This window comes from Cygnus atratus, chromosome 1, assembly GCF_013377495.2.
Source record: "Cygnus atratus isolate AKBS03 ecotype Queensland, Australia chromosome 1, CAtr_DNAZoo_HiC_assembly, whole genome shotgun sequence".
NCBI classification, from domain to species: domain Eukaryota; kingdom Metazoa; phylum Chordata; class Aves; order Anseriformes; family Anatidae; genus Cygnus; species Cygnus atratus.
Genome location: NC_066362.1, coordinates 9,118,548 through 9,142,834, shown reverse-complemented (window position 1 = coordinate 9,142,834; position 24,287 = coordinate 9,118,548). Strand labels below are relative to the sequence as shown.

General features: G+C 36.5%; 1 protein-coding gene across 4 annotated transcripts in view; it reads right to left on the bottom strand.

The window, feature by feature from the left end:
- SEMA3A (semaphorin 3A) overlaps positions 1-24,287 on the bottom strand; it is a 328,521-nt gene that overhangs the window by 209,358 nt on the left and 94,876 nt on the right. The window contains exon 1 of one of the 4 annotated variants that reach the window (XM_035549397.2): positions 16,673-16,731. The exons of the other annotated variants lie outside the window; for them this stretch is intronic. The gene's annotated coding sequence lies outside the window, so the exon portion shown is untranslated. Of the gene's footprint in view, positions 1-16,672; positions 16,732-24,287 lie in introns of those variants that run through there. 4 annotated transcript variants of the gene reach the window in all.

The window sequence follows — 24,287 nt, the reverse complement described above, 5'->3', positions numbered from 1 at the left end:
CTACATGGCCAGCTGGCACCTTAGTATTAATTGTTCAGATTCAAATGTTCCTGAATTAGAATACAGATTTCCACCAAGCCTTCTTGCTTTCTTCTCTCGGACAAATCAGAAAAAAAAAAAAAACAAACCAAAAAAAAAAACCTCTTATTTTCTTTTAACATGTAAGCTGCAACAGGTGCCAGTTTTACCCTCCACCCTCAGTCAAATCAGTGCCCCTTTACTTGGGCTTATCTGCATTTCCATCTATAGCTTCAACACTTTCCAAACAGCTCCTCATAAACAATAAATTGTGTTGAAGTACTACAACTTTGCATTTTTAAATGACGACTAGCCCACTGAAGCTGACAGATTTCCATTACTTTAAACTTGGAGCAAGACAGATCAAAATATGTTCCTTCATGCACTGTCTGTGATTAATTATCAGAGATGCACAGATATTTGTGTTAGAATATTATTTAGTCTTTACCATTTACAGTAATGTTTTGAGAAGAGCCTGATTCATCACCGTGCACTTCTATCACTGGGAATCTTTTTTTTTCTTTTTTTTTTTTTTTTTTGTATTTGGACACTTTGGTTCTGTTGACAAGCTGTTTTTATTGCTTTCTCTGCATAAAGAAAGTTGTTTTTGTTGTTGTTGTTTCCTAGCAGAAGATACAACACAGAATTGCAAGCTTTCTTACAAATTGTAAAATCACAGTGTTCTCCTCCTATCCTATTCCCTGCTGTTTTGTCCTTAAGCCTTGCAACAAGCTTGAACAAGACAAACACTTCACAGGATACAGAGAACTCTTTGAAAGAGTCACCTCTTGTTTGGAGGTGTGACACAGGATCACAGAAATATTTCCCCATTAACTTTGTGAAGATTCACATCTATACAGGAGCTATTTCAGTAACATTCCTTCAGGGTACAGAGGAACCCTTTTGCAAACATCTTACATAATGATAAAATTAGGCATGCAATTCTTCATTTGGATTATCTGTGGAAGCCCCAGTCCGCTTTCAGACAGACATGTTTCAATAAACACTGTGTCAATGCTTGTTTGTAGAATTAAAAGAATTTATTATATTATTATTATTATTTATTATATTTTCTTTAAACTCACCATCTAGGACTCTCATGTGTTTTTCTGCTCAACAGCAATGAACCTGCAGGGGATTCAGTAAAGACTCTGTTTAGACCCATAATACAGCAGTGTTCACACTGTAAGTTAAAGCTGTTTATGTTACTACCTTCCATTTTCGAGGAACAGAAAAACAAAACTAGTAAAGGGCAGATCTCATCCCATCACATGATTGAGGTCACTGGAAGGCCAAGTTTGACAATTCAGCTGTGGTATAACCTTGAATGAAGTAAAAGAATCAATTCCCCATCTTGCAATTTAAAGCTTGGAAAGGGCCAGCTCTGCATTCCTGATCATACTGCTCTTCCACATCGCTCTGTCTTTTCCTGCCAAGTCACTAAGTAGAAAAATCTAACATATAACTTTTACGGGCATGTCTCCAGTGCAGGGTAAGTACTGTCCTACAAAGCAGCTCACAGAGTGATGACAACGGCGCACAGATCAGACACCGAATGGGGGCTGTGTTGGGAACCGTGAAGAAACTGATAGTGTCTAAACTTGTGACACTCCCCAAAAGATTTAGGTGAAGAAATTTGGCTTGAACTTAAACAGACAGATGATTGTAAAGGGCTGGGGATCTTTTTTTCTTATAGTACCTTTTTTGTCAGTGAGGGTTAAAGCAAACAGTCCACCATGATCCCACTGTGTAATTGCTTCCATTTTGTTTAGGCAGTTTAACCTCACTTTAACCCCTCTGACTACTGTTCAAGATGAAACAAAATGACTTTGATGATCTTAGACCAGCAATAATAATAAACTCCTCTGGTGTTGTAAACCTCTTTGTGCTAAGGACAGAGAGACTGATTACTCCTCCAAACTGTTTGTGCTGTGTGATTGATAATGACCAGTTGAAATTCCCCTGGCTTCTCCCTGTGTACCTCCATACAAGGGTGATTTAATTCACTGGCACTTGGGAGGAGTTTACCTCAAGGCATAGTGTGGGTTCAAAGGCACAGTGAAGAATGGCTTTCTGTAGACTAGGGCTGGGGGCAGAGCCTTCTGAAACCTGCAGCCTCTTTGCTGGCATAACAAGCTGGGAGTTAGATCCTCAGCTAGCATAAATAACTTCAATAAAGACATATTAGTTTTATTGCCAAGGTATATTAGTTTTATTAAAGCTTGTTCTGGGGTGCTGTTAGCTGTTCAAAGACAAAGCTGTCCCATTCAAATTATCTCATCACTTTTGGCTGCTGACAGATCCAAAGCATCTCCAGACCACTCAAACTCTATCACCACTCAAACCATCCATACCTGCAATTCCAGTGTGACAGCGTGCTCTGCAATTACCACAAACTGAAGCAGTCTAGGAGAAAGACATGCTGTGGCAAGAGAAGGCTTTTAAAAATATGCAGAGTAAACATACTGTAGAGTTAAATTGACCTGATTTGCATTCATAAATGAGGTATGATGAATGCAATTATACTGTGGCCACGGACTAAAGGTCAAATGTCATGATTTTTAATTACAAACACACTAGCAGCAAACCAGCCCTGGTGTACAGATCTGGAAAGCCATATCCATTTAGTAAAGCTTTAAAATCCTCAAACTGACCACAGATGTGTGTGTAGGGGAGCAGAGAGAGGGCAGGAGTGAGAGAGTCCCCATGACTTACAGACCATGTTACATCAAGTTTGGTGTGTCTGAAAACATATTATTAGCTGTATTGTGTGACGAGAATGAAGTTTCCAAACTCCCATTAAGTTAATATTTAGTGCTACAGATGACCCAAATTCTTATTTCAATATATTTCAAAACTAGAAACAGGTAGGTATCATTTCAAAGGCTTCTGCCACTCTGAATGCTTCTATGCTGCTGCAGCAGGATATATTCACTGCTTTAAGATATGAATGGTCATGAGCTTTAAGATGAAAGAAACATGCAAGAATTTTTCATAGACTACAATATTCACTGAAAAAAAATAATAATCTGTAGTTAAATCATCCAACTTGCTCCTTTATTTAGTTATTAGACATATCTACAAAACAGACCTACCAACACATAAGCCATTTAAAGCAATGTGGAAAAATACATTTCCACTGCTGATGGAACCACATTGCCCCCAGAATACAACTGAGTGGCTGATTTTGGGATCAGTCTACATTAGGCTAAATTATGTTAGTCTTTGGGTCTTTAACTCTGCTTCTGTTGAATCACTTTGATCATAGATGTATTTCAGTTTACTCCCCCAAAAATTCTCAGAGCCAGAAGAAAACAGGGTTTTCTTTTCTACACACCCCCCCCCTTTTTTTTTTTTTTCTTTTTCTGACAAGGAAACTCTAGAAATGTCCAAATCTGATTTTAGGTTTACATTTTCATATGTCTTTTGGAGTTACCAAACTTTAGGATGGTGAAAAGTGTGAAATTTCGTCAGCACATGTTCCTCAGCAACCAGGGCTTTCCCAACCCATATAAATAAATACAGAAAGACATTTAAACTACTAACATGTATGATATAATAATGGCCAAACTTGAGATATGTAATTCCAGCACAAGAAGAACCCTAGGTTGATCTTTTTAGCTCAGTTTTTCTGTGCCTGCTTTTTACTGGGGCAGGTTGTTCCCTAAGTTTTTGCCTCCCACGTGGATACAGCATGTTATGAACTTTCAAATCAGACTCACGCCTGGGGACAACTGCACCATCTTCTGAGGACAGGGTAAGGTCTAATAAGTATTCCACTGCAAAGAGAGATCAATTAATTACTTGAATCAGTGCTCCCACAGCTGTAACATTCTTCACCTGCTGCTCAGACAGGTACATAATTCTTCCCTATCTTTGAAAACCATCAAAACCACTTTGAGCACATGCTTTAAAACTGTAGTCCACATTGATCACTACAAACAAGGGCAAAAGCAACAGCACACAAAGGAGTGAAGGATCTGGAGCGTGGAGGTAATTTGCAGTGGCAAGGACCATCAATGCACCAGATTTCTACCCAGGGAGGAAGGTTGCTCAGCAGACTCTTGGTTTTAATGGTCTTTTTGCAATATCAGATATATTAAACACAGTGCCTCCGTGATCCAGGTCCACGCCCTATGCTGAAGTGACCGCGCTTACTCCAGAAATGTCGTATTTCAGGTGTGAGGGAGATTTCTGTAATTTGGTCATCTTTGTGATTATTTCTTTCACCGCTTCACACATGTGTCATAGGCCTCTCTGATACAGTTTTTATACAGGTGGAAAAGATGTTTTCAAGCAAATTCCTTTCTTGGTCTGAACATCTATTTAAATGCAAGCAGATTTTCCTCCCTCCAAAAAACACCTAACAAATTAAAACATCTGCTTCAAGGGAATCACAAGTTTATTGCTGTCATAACAACCTGACATTTGACATGCTGCACTTTGCTGAATTAAAGTCACAGTACACTGTACTCTAGAGAAGCAATGATGGGCTATACTTTGCTGTAACATCTGTAGAGTACAAAATGCAGGTTTGCTCTCAGGTTCAAAGAACACTTGGAACTATATTCCTTGAAATCAAAAACTGGGAGATGGCATATGGTTAGCACCTCTTTTTGTTTTATTTATAAATTTGTTTGTGGGATATAAACGTACTTAATTTTGAATCCTAGAAATTTGCCCCTGAAGAGAAACATTAGCAAGCCAGGACAAGTAAAGGATCCTTTCTAAAATCTTCTGCTCAGGAGAATAATAGAAAAAAAAAGAAAAAAAAAGCGTGCTGCCAGAAAAAGAAAAGGAGAGGACTAGATAAGTACATCCTGATGTCTTTTCACAAGTAGGACTTCACCTACAGACCAGGGAAGAAGAACATGACGCACTGCTGTGTTGGTGGTTTACTTGGATGACCTTCCACAAAGCTTAGTTCCTCAGTGTGTCGGTTTCCTGTTTGCAAAACGGAGATCATAGTAACTGTCTGCCTCAAATTGCTCTCTGAATCTGTTATGTAAATTGTCAGATATTGTAATACCCTGGGAATGGGGACCATGTAAGCACAGAGACAGAGATATGGAGATAAAGACACAAAGAAGGCAATCTACCTTTTTTCTTCCTTTTCCTAAGTTCACCATTAAGCCCCAGAAGCCAGTAGTCGGCATTCTAAATCACCAAAATGTTTCTAACAAAAAAAAAAAAAAAAAAACAACAACAACAAACTGAAGGAAGTAATAAATGTCAAACACATCAAAAACAGGCTAGTTTTTTTTTTCTTTCTTTTTTTTTTTTTTTCCATAAGGCTCTGCTAGAATTCTTTAAAAAAAAATATCTTTTTGTGGGTAGCCCATATGCTGCTCAACTCAATTGTATACTGTTGTAATGCACTATCTATTAGAAAGCATACACCTTCAACCAAGGGTTTAGTTACGTAAAGACTCTATAATGGGAAGAGAGAACTTTTTCAAGGAACTTTGGAAATTCTACATTTAAAATTCCAGTATTTTTTGTTTGTCAATATTCAATTTTCTGTTGGTCAATATTATGAATTCCATATAGGAACTGACTGGTATAACCCTGCAGCATTGATGTTCGTGGCAAAGTATGCATGCAGAAGTCTATTACATCCCACTTTATGATCACACCTTTCTTTGTAAAAGTATGTGGAACCTGAATGGGAAGAGTAATCCCTTCAGTGGATGATTTGAGGCCTTCCACTAAGGTTTAAAATACTGAATGTTTTGGTTTGCACTGATCAGTCACAACAGTTGTGTTGACTCATCTTAAATAAAACAGAGAAGCAGAAGGGAGCAACTAAAGAAAAAAAGAAAGAAGAAAAAAAAAAAGTAAACAGTGCAAACACATTTACTCAACAGTCTGATGCTGAGTCAGAACTTACAGTAGCTCTTCCTCCTCTAACCAGCCCTGGAAATACTTGAAGGCCTGGCAAGCTCAGAAAGAATAATATGGTAGTGACAGCACGTTACATGGAAAACAGAGCATAGACAAAAGCAAACAGGTTGACACAGCACAAGGAAGATTTATGTTCACATTGTGGATACAACATTTTGACGGTACCCGTTGTGCCTTTTCTTTGCAACAACTGAAGGCAGCATTGCATGCTGTGTTGTGACTCGGCTGACATGGCAGGAAGAGCAACTATTTTAACACTGATGCAAGATAAGGGGAGCAGCTGCTCCCATCTAGACCGAAAGATACATTCCTTATTTCTCTTCCTTTCAAAAGTCACTCTCTACCTCTGTTCTGTCAACACTCCCCAACTAAGGGTCAGGGAAGAATTTATTCCACCTCTTTTATCACATGCATTCATATGTAGCACTTCATTTACTGAGGTATTTTTTGGGGGAGATGATAACTCTTAACTCCTTAAGGTTTGGAAGACTAGGTCTTCTGATCATAAGCACTGTTTCCTAAAGGTCAGATGCTGCTTGCTTAGTTATGTCAATTTTATTACAATCACCTCACTTTCAATGTACAATGGGCATTTGATGATTGATGTTTTGTAATGGGACATTCCTACTGAACTCTTTAAGAAATTCTTTCCTTCCATTCAAGAGTTCAAAGGAAAGAGAAAAATTGAAACAGCAATTGCATAAGATTTATGTACTGTACTGTGAGAAGCCAAATACTCTCCTGTTGTTATCTAACAGCAATTGGGAACAGCATATGGAAAATGACTTCAGGTATTCTTGACTTTACCTTGCAGCTCATTAAAAAAAAAAAAAAAAAAAAAGGAAGAAAGGAAGATAAGGGCAATCCGAAAACCAGAACATAAAAACTTCTACTTACAAAGTATAAATTAATTATGCTATTTAAAGCAATACTACAATGTGATATATTATGTCAACAAAGGTGTTTATTCTTTTAGAGTTTTAAATATGAAATTAATGACAAATAATTCTCTACCCACTGGGTTTTGAGTTAGTCAAAGTTGAAATTTCTTTTCATCTGGTTAAGTCTGCATTAACAAAACAGCCTTTCTATACTATTTTTGGAAATGGAAAAAATCTCTGTAATTCACTTTTATACTCATTAGAACAGACATCATAATATACTCATCTGACTGCTTGCATATTCCACTATAAGAGCAAATTTATTAGATGATCAGATCTAATTGACAATTTTGCCAAAGTAGGAACAGAGAAAAGTGTCCCATTCTGGGTCAATTTTTGTGGAGATCTTGTTATTTTTATTACTGCAAATATGGTGTTGCATTTCCCCTTTCTTTTACTATCTTATTTAAATAAGAGTTAGTCATGAGTGTGTGACCTATGGACCACCAATGTCTCAGTGCTGTTTTAAGTGATATCTTTGAAGTTTTTAAAAGATGATCACAAGTGAATTTTAATCAAGTGTATTCTTTATTTAGGTGCATATAAATCTAAACCTTTTTGTTACACATGGTAAAAGCTTTGCCAGTGCCATCCCACCTGCCCTCGTGAAATGGTGAATTATTTTTCAGCACAACGTATTGTAATGCTTGCAATGCTTGAAATTACTGTTTTTGAACTGTATGTAGAGAGAGACCATGATTTATATGTTCTCATTCCACATATTCCATAAACACTTTAGCAATGTGAATTTCATTTCCAGGACAAGTGCTGCCACTTAGTTGTAAGCAGACTATGTCATTCCCAAGCATTTTAAAACAGCTAGTAAAGTGTTCCATGAGAAACTGTTTAAAAATACTTCTCTAAAGAGGAAAAAAGAATTGTGTAAGAATATGAAAGGTCAGGTGTTTCTAACTTTTCAAAACTTAGTCATAAAATTAATCTCCTCAGAAGACAGGAGGATGATAAAGAATTTTAGGGTCTGGTTCCAATGAAAAGTGAAACAGAAAAGAAATATTGTAAAGAGATGATCAAAATGATGTATTGGTGAAAGCAATCTACAAAGGCCAAGAAACTGCTATAGTCTGCTCTTGACACCCTTATCATTACAGTGACCTAATGTCTCAAAGTAGCATTAGGCAGTATGACTGACACCTGTCGTGTCACTTCTACTCCCTTACCCGCTCTTCAGATCTATCTGTTTTGTGTGGCGTTTTGATTTGACAGCATTTTAAATGTCCATAGTGTTCAAAATGTATGAAGGAAGGTAGGCAGAAAAGGTATTTCTACTTGGAATGGAAAGCAGTGGGGATCCTCTGGGTTCACATTTAAGGGGGTTTCATTTTGCACCCTGGGATTAATCTTGGAAAGAGCTCAGTTTTCTGACTCCAGCAAAGGTGGAAGGAAAAGGTGATATCTGACAGTAAGAGATGAAAAGGAAGATTACCTTCCCCTTCTACAAAAGAAACAAATATTCTCAGTTTTAACTCTCATCTCCCTGACAAAATATGATGAACCTGCACAACGTTTATGACTGTTAGCTGATCTAAAAACATCCTGTGACTTCAAAGCACTACATCTTCTTCTGAGCTCCCATCCCTCAACACTCTTTCCTGCTCTATCCAACTATGACACTAGGAATTTGAAGGTCTTTATTAAACGAAACAGTAAATACCTAACAACCATATGCGCTCTTTTGATAAGATTGGAGGGGTGTGGTCCTGGTTTCTTCAAGTGACTAGTGGCCTGAAAGGCAGACTTCAAGAAACTCCATTGATAAAAGTCTTTCACCTTTAGCTCCTTCTCTTTAGCAATTTGTTCTGGATGATATCAGCTTGTTGGTGGAATAGCTGAAAAAAAATTATCAGAATCACCTTTATTGTCTTAAAGGAATTTGTAAAACATAAAATCAAGGTATCTTCTGTTCACCAAAGACTATATTTATTTTTTTTAAGAGCCATCATGCTCTCAAACTCTGAACATTCATTCACATTTTCAGGGCTTTAACGGGGACTTTAGCTATATATTCAGTGGAACCTTTACGTTTTAAAAATGAAAAAAGTTAAAAAGCTAGTTTTAGAAAGTAGAAAGGAAGACACAAAACAGAACTAACAGTGCACTTCCCTACCACAGAGTGATTTCTGCCATGTTATGTTGACCTTGGTCACAGAAGAAAATGCCTTAGAAGCACAAGAGCTATTAGCAAAGAAAACTTGTCTTTGACTGAAACAGTGAATGGCCCCAAGACCATTTGTTTGTGTGTATGGGGTTGTTTGAGTTTCTAAAGCTTGTTCATCCCATAAGGACTGAATTCTGTAAGGAATGATGTGGTGGACCAGATTTTCTCTATTCGTCATGAAAACACTGACTCATGAAAACACTGACATGCTATTGTCACAAACATAAAAGGACCTACTTAATCCAACCAGTGTTCAATTCCTCACCAATTAATTTCGTGTGAGCCTCGTGGCTAACTAAAAATCAAGGGTCAAGCAGATGCTGGGAGTGAGTTTGAATCGAGGCACTGACTCACTGGATGACCTTGCAGACAGTTGCTTGACCTCCGTGTGCCTCAGAAAGCTGACAGTAGAGCTGGGAGAAAGGTGGAATGTTGCTGAACACCAGATCCCATGTCCAAACCTTTCAAGCTAAGCTATAAAGCAGTAAAATAAGCTTGCTAATATAGAAACACTTCCTAAATGATTCACCTGTCCCTTTGACTTCTTCCTCAAAGGCTGAGAATGACCAGGAAATCAATGATGAACAGGGATGATTTCACTTGTTCTTGCTGGGTGGGCTCCACTCACCCTGTATCTGCAAAACATCCAAGTGGAATTGCCAAAGATCCTGTCTGCCCCTAAAAAAAATGCCAGCATTAACAAGACAGAAAGTACAGGCAGAAACACCTGTGTGCCTGCTGAGCCCAGCTGTACACAGCCTGCTGCAGCTTAGAATGCGCATGCCAGACTGCTGCCTGTGTCTGATTGGGAAAGAAGGGAAAGACAGAATGGCTCACATCAGGAGAAGACAAGCAGCTTTCACTAATGTTTTCCTAAGATTCACACTGTGCACAAGCAGTCCTATACTCTCTGAAAGAGCCTAATATTGCTTTAAATTAATTCAGTGCAAGTTACATTAAGTGTGATCTAAGGATGTCTAGCAAGTCAAGTCAACTTGTATACTTCATTTGGGGCGTAAACCTTCTGAACTACAAATAGCCCTTGTTCAGCTGGGCAAAAACAAGAAAGTCAATGAAGGTTCTCAACAGCAAAACTGATCTCATCTTTACACTTGAAAACAAACAAACAACAAAACAACAATAATAATAATATAAAAGCCTTTAAAGTGTTTAAAAGTTTTACAGTACAGCCACTTCCCTTTTAGTATAGCAACATGTTCTTTCAAACGCAGTCACAGAAAACAAAACCAAAGCATATTCATCCTGTAGGAATCTGTCTTATAGGAAGGTTCCTTTATAGGAACATCAAGTTCCTATAAAAGGACTCACATTTTATTTGTTAGGCACCTAAATGTGCACAATAAAATTGAAAACAAGTCTGATGTTTCTTTCAATAACAGGGACACATGTTCGTGTGGTTTCACTCAGATCAGAACTGAACTCTGTTTTTAACTGAATATATTTTTTCCTTCTGTCTAACTTCTTCACCTCTCTGTATCACAAATAGCAACAAGTGAAAAAACTTGCTTTAAATATTAATAAATATTAAAAATATGTTAGGCATTTCTAAGTGAAGTTTGAACTCAATGCAATGCATTTAGCAATGTCCTTGAGTTACCTGTATTTTGGATGTAACCTAAAACCACAGCTCTTGACCACTTTTATAGCTGTGAACGGTCCCCTGGCTCCCTTCACTTGAGCAGGGGTGTTAACCCCAGTGTCCTGGCTTAATTCCAGTTTACGTAATTATATTATGCTTGCTTGAATTCTCCGAGAGTTTCCAACTGGAGAAGCTATTCTTCACTTTCTGGTTCTTCACTTTCTGATCCAAGAGGTCCTTGAGAAACACCACTTATAATACTTCTACTTTGGAAATGACTAAATTTCCTTAACGGAAAAAGTGGTCCACATTTATGGGTATATACTTTTGTACAGACATACACACACATGTGCTCATTTATTTATAATAATTGCTTGAATGTATAGATTGACATACACACTTAGAGTTGTCCTGGGACAGCAGAAAGAAATATTTTTCAGCTTGGATTAGCTGAAAAAACTAGCATTTTCTAAAGGATTATGTAATATGCAAAGCAAAAAAGAACAAAACATGAAAGGGTTTAATTAAGTGACATAGGATGCCTATGGCAGAAGTGGGAACTTAACCCAGGTCTCAAGATTTCAGCTTTTAGCATGACATCATTTCTTTCCCCAAAGAAATGTTATGTAATACAATGAAGAATGTATAACAAAGATATAGATGTTTAGAACATAATGAAAAATCTACAATGTAACAAAGAGTTATAGCAATATAATCTCATATCTGAAAAGAAAGTTCTGTGGGAAAGAAAGTATTAAAAATATTACTGAGTAGGAGTCAACACAATATTGTGTGTCTGTCACCTGATGAGCAGGTAGTGGCGAGCATTTGTATGACAGAGATAAAATGGATGTCCCAACCATCACTCTTTCTGCCCTAGAGCTGCCCATTTCCATTTTATTCTACTTTGCTAAGTTTAAAGCTAAAGTTGTCATGGCTCAGTAAGAGGCAACTTTACGACATTAACAAATACTGCCTCTTTCTCTGAATCCAAACCACAGAAGGGTGTGCTTAGTTTCTACCATTTAAACTGATTTCCATATATTTCATCACTCTTATTATTCACATTTTGGTGTTGTAATAACTTAGCAATATGTGCCTGTGGCTTTCATTAGAGAGGGAGCAGCACTTACGGTTTGACAAGTCCCTACTCTCTCCCCATACAATTACTTTGCAAATATTTTGGCACAGGGCAAGTGAGGAGGGATGGACTATTTGTTAAGACAGAGGACAGGCCCTCTTAAAAATCCATGGCCTGCTAATCTTTCTATCATAGACATCATAGACTTTCTCTGTCCCCATTTCTCTCTATCTACAAAACTGCAATAATCTTTAAAGAACTCATAAGGTGAGGCTGAACACATCATGAATTGTTTGTAAACTGCTTGGAGATTTTTGGCTAAAAGGTACTGTACAAGTGCAAAGGAGTTAATTGAAACTACAGGAGTCAATTCTTAATGTATCTGTCTGTGTTTACGAGCACACTTTTCACCTTGTCCTTGTGGAATTTGAAGATATAAAAAACACACTCAGCCCCAAAGACCCTTAAATCCCAACAGAAAGTAGAGATAAAAGGGTAGAAGTTAAAACTTGTCATCCCCATTTTACAGAGTGAGAACTGAAAACAAGAAGCTTAATGTATTTGTTTCTGGATGCACAAAGAGCAGTGTACGCAGGGATGTGAAGGCAGATCTCATGAATACCTTCCCAAGTTCTTCATGTAGACAATATTCTGGTTAGCACAGTCCCTCTACATTCTCCCCACTGTCCCACCACACATAATTACTGAAGTACAATTACTGATTTTACTGTCATTAGAAAGGTAAGAAATAGTCCTTCATAAACCTACATCTAGCTTGGAAATCAAAAATGGCAGCATGCATTTTTAATTTGTTTACTTTTTTGTTTGTTTATTTATTTAATTTTCACACGAAGCTCATGAAACTTATTGGTTTTGCTAGTGTTTTTTTACGAGGGTTTCTTAAGATAGCTGAGGTGGCTGAAAGCACAGTATGCTGAGGAAGTGCTCAGCCATGGCCCGCTGGTTGGTGTCAAAAGGCCAGCATCTGGTACCATTCTCTTGGTACTCAATTGCTTCTTTCTTTCAGGTCTTTCAGACCAAGGTACAACTTGAGAAGTGCATTTTGTGTTATAAAAGCCCTAATAGAATGGCAGCTTTATGTGCATAAATCTGTTCTCACTGCCAACACCACAGCTTAGCCAAATAGCAACAGCAGCCACAATACCAGGAGGCCAAAGTTTTCTAAGACTAAATCTGTCACCTCGTCTCGTGCAACTAGCTGCCTACAGCCCTGCATATGACCTTAAATTTGATTCTTCCATTGTACACAAGCTAGAGAAAATTACACAGTGCTGATTTATTGTGCTATATATTTTCTCCATTTTCTTTACTTTTTGTTTGCATTTTTCTTAACAAAGTTACCTATACTCCTTTAAATACAAAGAAAAAAATGAAAACAATAACTGTCATGGTTAACTGTCAGAAGATCTATGTAAAACTCAACTGCCACAACTTACTAATCTGAACAAAGGGAATTTCATTTTGACATTATTGAAATATAAAACTTCCTCAAATTAAAACCAAATGAACTCATCTTTATAGTCAAACTGAGACTCTACAAAGGCACACAGCATCAAGTGCTACTTCATGCAGTGGGGTCAGCACTCTTTCTTCACTGCATTTGACAATGTTTATGGATTTGTTGTTGTTTTAAAATATATATATATATAATCAGAAGAAAATCAAAGCCACGTGGACACCTACAGGGAAAATAGGAGGTCTCAAAATGCTGTTGGCAGATCAAAATTTGTGATTCTCTCACTGTACTCTATTATTTTGTCAACTTTGCTTAAGTTACATTTTCATATTAATTTATTTTATTTTCTAAAGTAGTTGGGGCTGGAAACAAATTTTCTCATCGTTTTTATAGAACTGTAGAGCAGCCATTCCCAGGTGGAACTTCTATAAAGCAAAGCTTTATTTTAATGCACAAGCCTCAAACTAATATATAACCTCCCCATTCTTCTAAGGCAAGGGTAAAGCAGCAGGTGTTTCAAGTTCCTGGGAGATGCATTACAGAGACAAATTTAAACCATTCATGATTAATAAAAATATATATTTTTTCATCTGAAAGGCTAGGAGAATATGAAATTGCAGTGACCATACTATAGGCTTTAAAATATAAATAACCCTCATAACACCTGCATGTGGGGAAACAAAGCAATATTCAAAAGTGCGTTTAATAGAACAAGGCAAAAAAAAATAATCCACACTATTAAATGAAAAATTGAAATGCAAGTGCATAACAGTCATAATTTTTAAAGCAGGGAGCAAAATAATGAACAAACAGCCAATAACTAGAAAATCACCTGAAGGATTGAATTCAAAGGGCTTATTAAAAATATCAAGTTTACCTTTTAAAGGACCTGTGTAATTACATGTATTACAATGTAGTATGCAGGGCACACAAGGAAAGCATGTGCTGTAAAGGTCTGAACAACCTATGGCTGTACGTATGCAGAAAACACAGCAGGTTCCTGAGCTCATGGATGCATAAATGTCCAGGAGAGGGAGCCTGAAGGCAGTCTGCACTGCACCATTATGGACCTGTCTTGCTTTGCAAGTTTTGCCTTGCAATTTGTCAGCAGAGGACCTGACTGGGGATTGATGTGAAAGGCTACACATTAAACTTTGTTGGCATATTACTCTGAACAAAGCCACTAGACTGTAGGATATGAATTCTGTCTTTGCTAGGTATCACACCTCTTCCTTTGGCAGTAAGAAATGACAATGTGTACCTTCATCCTCCAGTCTCATAGACTTGTGTTAAACAAGCCTACAGCAGGCATAGGGATGCAAGACAGAATTTTTGTTCATTTGATTGAATGAAAAAATATTATCTGGGCAGAAAGACATTAGATTACTGTTTTTTTTTTTTTTTTTAATTTCTTCTAAGTTAGTAGAAGAGTTAACTGGGATTCCAGAGTTTATTCTTATCAATACCACTGTATAAACAACTCAAAGCTCATCAGACTGTATTAATTGTGCTCAGACTAAATACTGGGAGCAGTGCACTTATCTACTCTATACATGATAGGATGCTGATTTGGTTAGTAGCTATATACTGGATGTTAATTTAATATCAAATCTTAATATGCAAATCTTTTGACTAATTCATAGTTAAGCCTACTGGGAAAAGACTGTTCTTGATTCCTGGAAATCCCTTATGAATCCAGTGGTTGGTTATTTAATATCTTGCTTTCTCATTCCACTTAGTCTACTGGCAATACTATCTGCCAGGAAGAGAATTAATGATGGTGAGTCATGATTTACAAAGAAAGAGTCTGTTTTTTCAAGGAGACTTCAACAACAAGAAGCCAAATCCCCAAGTAAACTTTGTGATATTACAAGAGTAAAAACAATCAAGACACTACACATACTAGAATTGGTGATTCCCTAGATGCAAAGGAGGTTACAAAGAATATATGGACAGCCCAAACAGCTTTGGCTTTCCCTCACGTAATGGAAATATCCAAGGGGATTTGGGGTTTAAAAAAAAAAAAAAAAGAATTCTGAGCAGCTGGTGTGAGTAAAATGTCTCTGTCATTTGCCTTCTGAAATCTCTTCTCCCACTAAGACAAAGGAGACTTGTAACTGTTTAAAAGATGTTTACTACACAGTATGCATTTCTCTTCACCCTATAATATCTAAGATCCATTAGCATCTGAATCTCTGAGTCATACTTATCAATACAAGCTAAGTATTCTCCTGGCTTTCAGTGTTAGGATCATTACTTTCTTCACTGACATGAATAAGGCCATACTGTTTACATCCAAGTTGGTTTAAATAGCTGAAAATTTATTTGTGGATGTTGAACTAGATACAGGGAAAAAAAGTTATGGGTCATAATGTAATACACATACTGAGTTTCAAATGGTCTTTAAGGAAGCTCAGAGGAAAACACATACAAATGCTTAGATTTTTTATATATATATATATATATATATGTATATGTATATATATTCATTCATGTTCACACACAGAAAGAACAATATATAACAAGAACTTGGTAATTCTCCAGCTATCTGAAATAGTATTTCATTTTAAATATCTCCATGTGTTTATGAAGCTGAAATATTTTTATGCCATCACCCATGATATATTCCCTCTCAGAAGTGACTAGGTAAAATGAATGAAAACAAACAAACAAACAAAAAACAAAACACCAGAATAATAACATTGAGTCTTTGACTACAGAATATTTTAGGAAACAGAGTTATATCTTCAGGTAAGTTAGCAGTTAGCTAGTGGGAGTGTATTGCAGAGCAGACACAGCAATGGCATGTGATGTGTTCTTATTCTTCCCATAGTATCTCAGATGATATATCTTAAGCTCCTACTTAGCTGAGTAAAGGGATCAACTGAATGACCCATCCTCGTGACATATGGTGATATTCTTTTACAGTTAAAATGGCAAAAGTGAGAACCTGATTTACAGAATGAGTTGGACATTATTTTTTGAGAACCTTTGAGGAAGGAGACACTCAGCCTGGCTTGATTTCCTTCAAGATTTTTTGAAACTTCATCATATACCACATCTAGTGCACCAGCTGGAGTTCGCCATATCCTATTTTTTTTTTTAATTATTATTTTTTATTTTTCCTACCTCTGATACATCCACAAGACCCGAAGTGCAATGGAAACATCACAGACCACATTCTGGTGTTATAAATCAGGGGACTTCCATATACCTCAATGGAGCTAAGTCAGCTTACACAAAGTGGGCACCTTCATTTCTGCTCTGCAAAAGGGATCAGGGAGCACATGTATTTAATTCTACATCCTGACTTGTGGATCTGTCTCCAGTGCATCTGACAGCATTCTTGATAAGTTAAAGGCTTTGTGAGTCATGGCAGTTATAGATCAAGTAACCCAAAGCCTCCCTGCCTAGAGGGAGGCATGAGAAAGGCCATGGACACAATGCCTGACTGTAGCATGTAATAAAGCCTTACCTGGGAGATGAATGATCCCACTCAAACATTGCTGATGGCTTCATTCTGCAAGATGTCAGTAAAGTACCTGAGCACGTGTTACTTCATAAACAAAGGACAACAGGATTTCTCATCTGCTAATATGCTTTGTGCTAAAAAAAAGCACAGGCAGTTGGTTACAGTCAATTTGCCTCCAAGTCTTTTTAGCAAAGTTCTTTCACTCCTTGAACAGGCAAATTGGGTACACTGAACAGTTGAACCTCAGGTGGGATTTTTGAAGAAAATAGTTGAGAAATAATGTGAAAATTTGTTTTTAAAGTTAGAAAAAAAAATGTCTTTGGTCTTACTCCCATGTGAACACTGGAATTATAGTACGGGTGAGAATTTCACTTGGCCAACACTTCATCTAGAACTAATTTTCCTACATCTAATCCCCTAACCAACCTCTTTCACTTTGTAGGGTCTGAAAATGGGAGCTGGTGTTACTGACATCACAGATTTTCTTTTAAGCAAATGGCACAAAAATTCACCTCACTTCTAATTTACTATGCAATAATCACAAAGTGTCATCTTGTTTATTAAACAGACAGTGATATTTGGTTGGAATCTAAAAGTGACCACGCAGTGCAATCATAACAAACCCTAGCAGATTAGATTAGGTTTAATGCCACTTCCTGCACTGAACAGAGGTACAGTCCCACCCAATTGCCAAACTCAGCACCCTGCTGCCAAAGGCAAGCAGAATGTTGTCTCGGTGTGACAATAGCTGAGTAACAGACTTCCTAGGTGATGTCCTGAATTATTAAGAAAAAGACATCTTAATAAGGGCAAAAGTTCTTAATGGTTTTGTAGGAGCCTTTGTAAAGCCAGATCTGGAGATAGGTGGCACACAGTATGTACCTCAGAAATCAAATCCAGAATTTGGTTTCAAAATCTTACCGTTCTAAATGTTATCATGCTTCCATAATGTATGAAAAAATACTTATACTTGAAAACAAAGTGTGCTTGCTGCTGTGAAGTTGAAGAAAGGCACAGCTAGGTACAAACCACTACAGGAGATACTTTGTCCCAACTTCTACCACCTTGTAGTTGCAGTCATTGTTTTTATACAGCTCTCTTAGAAACTAGTGGAACTTCACATTAAAATTACTTTGGGTTTTTGTCCCTTATATTTATTTATTTATTTTTTCCATTGCTATTCTGTTTGGTATACCACTCCTGTTGTTTTGAAAGCAAATTCCAAGAAAAATTAATATAAACCTACTACTTTTACTGTGTTTTCAGAGATAGTCTGGTGGAACTGCTATTTCTAAAAACTGGCATTAACTTAATAGACAAAAATACATTCAAAAAAATGGAATTACAACTGTTGATATTTATCTGAAATATTTGCTCTGAAATTCAGTGAAAATACTGTTTGCTTCAATAAAACTGCTATTGCAGAAGGCCTATTAGGAACTAGAATTAATGATGGAATAAGAGATTATTTCTAAGCATATATCTAGACTGATCAGAATATACAGTACTCTAACTTCCCAATTCCTCAGCTGGCTGCATAAAAGATACAGCAGAGTACATTGTGACTCCCTGCCACTGCAGGCGGATGCATTTCCTTTCCAAGGAAAGCAGGATAGGGAAGGAAACGCACATGAGTCTCACCTTTATATGGCTCTGATGGTTTATACAGAGACTATATTAACTTCGCTTGTCCAGATTTTTGTTACAATACCCAGTAAAATTCCAATGAATATCTAAGTCACTCTACACTTTTAAAACAGACTTAGACACGTGGGACCAAACTCCAGCCATACTTAATATTGTCTGATTGTCTTTAAAAAGGGCTTTAATCAGATAGCTTCCTAAGTGTTTCATTTCTGACAGTAGAAATATTTTGTGTTCCTAAGGACTTTAAGGAGTCCTTCAAATTTTATAAATAAATAATAATAATAAAGCGATGAATGACTACACCTAAGGGTTTGAATGTGATTTATTGCTTTATGTGAGGTTGTGTCATTCATACAACCAGAAATGTCTAGGTAAACACAGCCAAAATTTTAGAAGTGTCAATACTTTGTATTGGCATTGTGACCGACTGTTCCACTATAAAACGTAACTGGAAAATGCACACACCCTACAAGTAGGGCATCAAAATCTAGTCTTTTATCTTCTTCAATTATTCACCCAATTTTTGTTTTCAAATTTATATTGGTATTACAGCTTGGTAATTAGATGAAGGTCATGATTTATCGTTACAGTTTAGTAATATCAGCTTGTTAAAAGTCTCTGTCAGAAAAAAAAAAAAAAAAGAAGTAACTTCTGTAGGCTTCCATTTTAAGCTTTGAAATTGTTCACTTTTTAAAATGAAATGTTTATTCATTTTGCTGAAGATCAATTTCATTTCAAAAATCAGTTTTCTTTAGCAAAATGAAAGCAAATCTTATAAGAAGTAAAAATGAATTTAAACGAAACAGTATATAAGTATCCAAATATATTTGATTTATTCAATTGAACCTGTAATATGAAATCCTAAATGTATTAGCCCAAAGCTTTTTGCCTAGCTTAGAGCAGAAAATTATCTGAAATCCTAACAATTCTTCCTGTAAGAAAACCAGCTTGTTCCAGGCTTATTAATTTAGCCTGATCTTGGACTGTGGAATTCTTACCACTAGCATGCAAAACTGAAAAATAAATAAATAAATAAATAAATAAAAAATAACCCCAGCAGGACTTTTAACTCTGTCATTCAGTCTTGCCCTAACAACTGTTGTCCCTTACAACAGTTAACCATGCACCTGAATCCCTCCAGACCACAAGTTGACACTGCCACTGCATTGGCTGCAATTAGCAGATGGTGACCCAAGAAGGATAGATGGGGTAACATGGCTGTAATCTTAAATTTCAAGAAGCAAAGCAATTTGGAAAAGGTGATGGAATGGTGTTGAGGTTTTCATGGGAAGAGATGAAATCTGGGGACAGGGCAGAGGAAAAGGTCATTCTTTTCCTCCTGTGTGCACACACAGCCCAAAAAACTTGACCAGACTCAGGGCCTTCTGCCACTGGAAATGTCAGGAGTTCCTGTGTTAATCTATACTGTACTGTTACTGACTTCTGTATTCACAGAGCAGATTTGTCCCTTTTCTTCTGTAGTGGTGTGGTATCCTGATTCTTCACTCTTGCTGTCACTCATCTTACACCTGAAAAGCTCATTCAGAAGAAAAGTGAAAACATTTTTACCCATTCCAATTCTCCTAACCTGTTTATTCCCTGAGGCAAAATAATCAACTAGCACACCTGTGGAAAGTGAGCAAGAAGCAGAGGAAACCCATCAGGGAAACTCCCTGCAACCACAGCTGTGCATGCTGCCACTGGAGCATGCCCAGTGCCTAATGGCACATTAGGTAGGCATTTATCTCTGCCAGTTTATGAGGTCTGTTACAAAATTGAATCATTTTCTGCTAAAGCCCATGCAGCAGAAATTGCTACTTCTAAGCTAATCCATTTTCAAATTAGCTTCCAATTGTGAGAGATGACCTCACTGCAAATCAGCTTACCTAATTGCTAACACTCACTAAGGGAAGAGAAATCAATCTTTCTCTCCTTTTTTTTTTTCCCTCTATTTTTCTTATTCATTTATTTATTTTTAATTCCTTGCAGCTTCCTTTCATACTGCTCCAACAGGGAAGATAAACTTTATGAAAGCTAAGATTTCTTGATTTCTTAATTGTCTACTCTTAGATAGCAAGAAGGGTAAAAGGAAATCAATGACCATCAGTGTTTCACTGATGGTAGAGTTGACTGTATATGCTATTTTTTTGTACAAATTTCATAAATTATTTGGTATATATATTGGAACAAGATGCAGAGATTTCTACTAAAATAGACTCGGTTTCTTGGTCATTGTACTTAATTATAGGCAGTTCTTTTTTGCAGTTGGTAATCGAAAAGACAAATCTTAACGAGTCTGGGCACAAAGCTAATGGCAAGGGAAGATCTGATGTCCATGTGATTTTTAAAAGTGGATAGAAGAAGCAATCACAAGTTGCCTCATAAATCTGTTCTAGATTATTTTAATTATGAGAGGTGTAGGTATTTTTTATGTCCATTGAAGATTATACTTAGAGATGATAGTGCATAAATAATACCTTATACAAGCATGTTTCAGACTGAAGAACAGAGAAGATAGATTCATATCAACAGATATAGGTAAATCCAATTTTAGAGCAACATCAGACCCATGTCAAATTACAGGGGCATCTTCTGGGACAGGTTAGTATCTCAGTTTGAATCTTCCCTAAATTTGATGGTATTGAACTCCAAACAGATGCCTTTTTTTGAGATAACTGACACATTTATATGCAACATATATTGTATAGGGTAGGACAGAGTGTATAGAAATGTACAGAAATATTTAACTTCTGAGTACCAAAGAAACATATCTCTATTTTTCATCACATTATGAAGCAGGTAAAATTAAGAAATAATACTAAAAGAACAACAACAAAAAAGTGGGGAAAAAAGTCACTTAACAGTGTATTGGTTAAAGAATAATGAAGACCTGTCCAAAAATCATACAGCTTATCCAAGTTGTTCTTCAAAGCAATCAGCACAAATTAGGTAACTATTAAGTTCATCCTACACTGACTCAAAATAGAAGGTAGTGAAAAAAGAATCTCTGTGCAAATGAGTAAGGGACAGTCCAGAATTCCATTCTGCTGTGTCAGCTGGCTTAGAAGCAAATCTGCATTTCCTCCTGGAGAGATACACATGTACTTTTTTAAATAACAAAATAGCCAATGTGTCTCTAAATATGATTATCATAACCACATATAACTTGTTGTACAACTATGCTCAGCTTCATAGGTAGGGCAGAAAGCCAGAAAATGTGGTGAACATATCCTCTTCCCCAACCCTTTGACCTACTAGCGTGATGTTTATCTTCATGCTGACATTCCTAAAAAGCTATATTTCCCACTTGAATCAAGCTACCATATATTGAGAACAGGATAGCAACTAATGTTCTTTTGGCTTTTTAGAAAAAAAATTTCTTTGCATTAACTGCCTTACTTTTTATTCCCTTTGTAAGCTTCTCTCTTTGTTTCTTCATTGAGTCCCTATTTCATTTCTGATTGTATGACTCTTTGCAATCCATCTTGGTTACATGCTAAATAAATAAATAAAATAAAAATCCCAAGGCAACATTGTGGCTTGTGGTTTCAAATGTCATCTTTACTATGTCCCTGAAGTTTAGACATGAATGACATATCGACCTTTGAAGTAGCATTGTCCTGGGACATAGCTGAGATTTTCTATTAGAGTGAGGTTTGCCTTCAACAGAGGAGGAATGTTCAGATAGGCTGATTGGTACTAGCTCCTGGCTAGCCTAAAAGTATAGCTTTCCCCTCTCTCAGGCCTAACTCCTACCATAGGAATGCAGAAACAAAAGGAAAAAAATTAGGCGATAAATCTAGAAGTTATTCTGAGCAACTTTATAGATTTTAACATATAAATTGGAACATACACTTCTTTATTTAGTCACTTTACCTATTTTCACTTGTGCCTAATTTGTCTTTAAAATATGCTATGTTATTTTGAAAGTTATATGGATTTTTTTCTTGTTTGTTTGTTTTTCTCCCCATTGGGGGAAATGTTCTGGGAGAGCTCTAAAGTAATAGGATAAAGTATAGCTTATTTTCTTAGGAGTTCTCTAATCAGTATTAGTATGCAGCTCAAATTCCAAAATATTTGCCCCCCTACTGAAACAAATAGAAGTGCTTGAGGAACAGAAATGCACTACTGACCTCAGAGCAATTCTTAATATTCTTAAGTGTTGCTTCCAAATACTAAAATCTTTTGAAGTGGTGTCTAGCTATTTTTCTATGATATCTGGGGATATAAACTCTATTATTTATTTATCTTAACAGGAGTTTTCTTTCAGTGAATCTCATAATATTAAAGGTAATTTAATTAACTAATTATAAATAGTACTAGAGACCAAACCCATGAAACTAAACTCATCTGCTACTGAGAATGCTCAGTGTCACTGTAATTTTCCCATCCTATTTCAAGGAGTCTTCAGAAATGAGATTTAGTCTATTCTTGTAAACGCTTCAGATAGGACCATCAACAAAGTAACCATACGTGGTAAACGCATAATCAGAAGTAGAAGGATACCCTCAGGTACACTAAGGACTTGTAATTGCTTTCCAACAAGTACAAATGGCTGTGGTGGTACAAAAGATATTTATCTGGAGCTTTAAAATCATCTCTTATTACCATTTCTCAAGTCTTGGCCAAAGATAAAAATATTATAATTAGGCCTAAAACTGTAGCCCAATCATGTGACCTAAACAAACAGAGGAGCAGAAAACAGTGGCACTCAGCTGGAACAAGGAGAAACGCAACAAAGTAAGGAAAGACAAAAGAGATAAGGGACCCCTGGCCAAAACCCCCAGGATCACTTTAGCTCAAAAGGGGTTGCACAATGACATACTTCATAAGAAAGATTATACATAACGGATGTGGTTGCTTTTGCAAATATCCATTTGAAAACCAGTGCACTGATGCAAAGATAAGATATCGAAGGGGAGAGGGAAATCAGTGACTTCACTTTCCCTGTACATACTATTTTTTTTTCTTTTCAGTTTTCTGATCTCTAGCCAAAATAAATCATCCTCTGCATTACATAAATACAGTATTTTTCTTGCCATTTATTATTATTTTTCCCATTTGTATTGGCTTATCAAAGACTCTGCATGGAGAAGACAATACTTTCGATGCCCAATGTGTAAGGACTGGCAGATATTTGACAGCATTTTGTAACCCAAATATAAAGCATCAAAATTTGAAATGGAAGTGGCGGAAACCTCAGAAGCAGAAGTCACTGAGTCTTCAGTGACTTCAACCATTCAGTTGCCAGCATTTTCTATAACCTACATGTTGGGTAACTGACACGATGGGTTTGGTGCAAGAATATTTCTCTCCTCCAGACAAAAGAAAAAAAAAAGCAAACAATTTAAAATAAAACAAAGCAAACAAAAAACAACAACAACAAAACCAACAAAACAAAAACAAAACAAAACAAAAAAAAACAAAAAAAACCCCTTTCATTGATAAAGGTAAACTTCACTGTAAGATAGCAATCTGAATACAACAGCCCTGCTCATCAAAGAATGCTACTATGTAGGTAAGTAATTCTGACACTTTCTTCTTAAAACCTCATTGCTCTCCAAAATAACGTTTTCCTCCTTTTACCTCATTTGTAGGGGGAAAGATAATGAGGAAACAGAACATTTAAACAGGAGAAGTGAAACTGCTACTTTCCTTGATGAATATATAACAACTTCTATTAGAAGATTCAGTTTTGGTGAACTAGATTTTCAAAGTAAAATTAAAGAAACAAAAACAACAAAAAAAAGCTTTACATTCTTCAAACACTGTAAATGGTCCAAAAATGTATGTAATTTATTTACTTTGAAGCTTTTATTCTCTCATAGTAATGTGAAAGAAACCTGAAAATCAGACTTGTTGTCATTTCTGTATAAGCTGTGATAAAATGATTTTTGCTTGAACTTCAAAGCTAGGCTCATATCTAGCAGAAAGTACAGAATGGGTGGCAAGATTTTTTCCATTAGACATA